The sequence below is a fragment of the Fukomys damarensis genome, unplaced genomic scaffold, assembly GCF_012274545.1.
Source record: "Fukomys damarensis isolate Sample0158 unplaced genomic scaffold, DMR_v1.0_HiC HiC_scaffold_34, whole genome shotgun sequence".
Classification (NCBI taxonomy): domain Eukaryota; kingdom Metazoa; phylum Chordata; class Mammalia; order Rodentia; family Bathyergidae; genus Fukomys; species Fukomys damarensis.
Genome location: NW_022900946.1, coordinates 15,266,791 through 15,269,794, shown reverse-complemented (window position 1 = coordinate 15,269,794; position 3,004 = coordinate 15,266,791). Strand labels below are relative to the sequence as shown.

Sequence of the window (3,004 nt, the reverse complement as noted above, 5' to 3'; positions counted from 1 at the left end):
GTTGCCCCACTCGGAGGCTGTGGGACCCCGCCGAGCCCCAAGGACTTGGGCTCCTGGCTTTGCCGTGGGGACCCACGCGGGGCGCTAGCTCTGTCCCCCGGCCCGAGGATTTGGAGCCCTGCCTGCGGGTTTCACGTGGGGCATTGGGTCCCACGGCCCTGGGGCTGCGGAACTGCCGCACCCTTTAGATCTGGGAGCCGAAAAGTCCCAGGAACGCGGTCCTCGTCAGAGGCGCTCGCAAAGCTGGGGTGGCGCGCACGAGGCTTCGGCCTGGCCCGCAGCTGCCGTTCTTGTTTACGGGCACCCCCGCCCGCCCCCCGCGCCGCCGATCTGCGGAGAGTCACCCTTGTCCAACGGGAGGATTTATTCCACCAGCGACTCAGGTTCGGCCAAGTTCAGCCTCACAGCCCAGTAGCTCCTCATTTCGCATGCTCGTTTTCCCCAAACCGCTGGGCTGGGCTCGTTCAAGACCTACCTATCCCAGAGGCCACTCAGCAAACAGACCACCCCACCCTGGGCATTAAGGTCTTTCCCATGGTAACCAAGGCAGTGTGGGTAAGACAGGAGGAACAGGATGCAGGGAGAATATAACTTTACCCTTAAAAGGCCAGGGGATTGGGATTCCTGGCCCGCTCCCCACGTCCCCTCCTCTTGTCCCTGTACATTCTTCTCAATTCATGTGCTGTCCATCTGCCCATACCCACCAAAAATGTTTTGTTCACTTTTCTACCCCAAATGCCAAGGGCACAAGGGCTCAATAACTGTTGGTTGAGTGAATGTTTGATGGAGTCGCCCTTGGTGTGGCAGGGGCTGTGGGGAGCCGTGGACCAGGAGAGAACCCTGAGCAGATCCCAGTGCCTGAAACATTTCGCAATGGGCGGGTTGAACGCTCGAGATGGGTTTTGGTTTGTGGGTGGAGAAGGGGATAAAATTAAGGACCGGGATGCACGGGACAGAAGCTGTATTAGTGCGGAAAGTTGTTGGGGAGAAAATCGCCGTCACTTTCAACATTAACAATTAGCATCCCACCAACATTAGGTATTGAAGAGGACCCTGAACTACCATCAACTCCCAGTTACCAAGAGTGATGGCAAGAAGACCCTGTACTGGGCTGTCACTCTTCAGAGGATGAGGCTGGAGAAGAGGAGGAGGCACCTGAGAGTCACATTTTTCCATCAAGGACGTTAGCTTTCAGGCCACAGACGAGTCTGAACGGAAGGACACTAACTACACACTTAGCACAGATTCCCTGGACTGGGCCTTGTGTGATCACCTAATGGATTTCCTGGCTGGCTGGGCAGTGGACAACACCGTTGCAGGTGAGCTGGTGGAGCTCAGCACAGCCCTGGGGAGCATCAGGGCTACTTTTCTTGGAGACCTCTTAAAAGCTTTATCAAGAGCCAATAGAGTAGTCAGAGACACCGAAGGCCTTAATTCTATGGCAAACTTTGGCCAGGGAGCAAAACCTACCCTGACACCAGACTGCGTCTGGACTGCAACTGGTAAGGTTAGTTCAGGTTCAGAATTTTCCACTTGTACCATCATGTTGGTACTTTAAAAAATCCTGAATTGCACAGTGTTTCAGATTTATGATTTGGGGGTTAGAAATACCCACATCAGGAAATACTATTGGACAGTGAAATGAGACACTAGTACATTGCTACCTGCAGCACCGATGAAACAGCATGCTCGAAGAAGACAGAGGACCACAGACAGACACAGAAAGTGGATCAGCAGTCGTCAAGAGTTGAAGTGTGAAGGGTTTCTCACTAGTAACTCAGGGCTTCTTTTAGGGGAGATGAAATATTTTAAAATTTGATTGTGAGCTGGGCACCATGACACAGGCCTATGATCTCAGCACTCTGGGAGGCTGAGGCAGGAGGACTGTAAATTCAATCCCATCCTGGGCCATATAGCAGCTTAATAAGTTAGACCTTGTCTCTGAATGAAATGATAATAACAACAGTAATAATTATAATAATAAGGGCTGAGGATACAGCTAAGTGTGAGTCCTCTGGGTTTTATTCATGGTACTGCCAATAATTAATTGATTCTGGTGAATGTACCCAGTTCTGTGAATGTACCAAACATCATTTAACTGTACACTTTATTTTAAAATTTTTAGTATTATTTTTAAAAATAAATTTTATCCCATTCCCCCTTCAACCGTACTCTAAATAGGTAAGTGCTGTGGTACATAAATTATATCTCAGTACACTTTTTAAAATCAATACATTAGTTTTATTTTTTTGGTACCAGGTATCGAACTCCGGTCCATTGTGCTTTCGAGGCAGGCAGCAGAACCACTGAACTAAATCCCCAGCCCAACATTATTTTTTAAAAGGCATCTTAAATGAGAAACCAGAGACATTTATGGCTAAATGGATGCACATTGAGGCCATACTCTTAAGTGAAATAAATAGGCCACACGTGTGAATACCAACTAGTTTCTCTGGTGTGAGAAACTGAAAGTGTAAATGAGGATCAAAATGTACAATAGATAATGTGAAATAGGAAGAAAAGGTCTAAAGGGGACGGAGAAGTGGGAGGGGTAGGGAAAGGAATAAATGTGAGAAAAGAAAAAAATAAATGGGACATCTTACGATGGACAGAGTGCGTGAGGAAGTCGAGTGGAAGCTGTGCGGAGTCTAGAGATAAAGATGAAGTAGGGCTGGGGATTTAGCTCAGTGGTTCCGGCGCCTGCCCCACAAGCGCGAGAACCCAGGTTCCATCCCCGGTACAAAAAAAAAAAAAGGCAAACTGGATCGCATGGTGCCTGTAGAGGGAAGGGCCCGGCAGACGCACGCAGCAGGTCCCCTTTGCGGCACAGGCCGAGAGACTGCTGCAGAGTGGAAGGGATGAGAGAATCAAGCATCGCTTTTCCTAGCCTGTGCAACTAGGGGGGGATCGTGCTGATTACCAACGTGGTATAGATGCGGAGGAGGCGCGGGTCTGAGAGAAACATTCGGTTTTATTTTGCTCTGCTTTGGGGGAGGTTTTCTTC

General features: G+C 49.4%; 1 pseudogene; it reads left to right on the top strand.

The window, feature by feature from the left end:
* The first annotated feature begins 830 nt into the window (after positions 1-830).
* On the top strand, positions 831-2,213 carry LOC104876221 (annotated as a pseudogene).
* Positions 2,214-3,004: the final 791 nt, after the last annotated feature.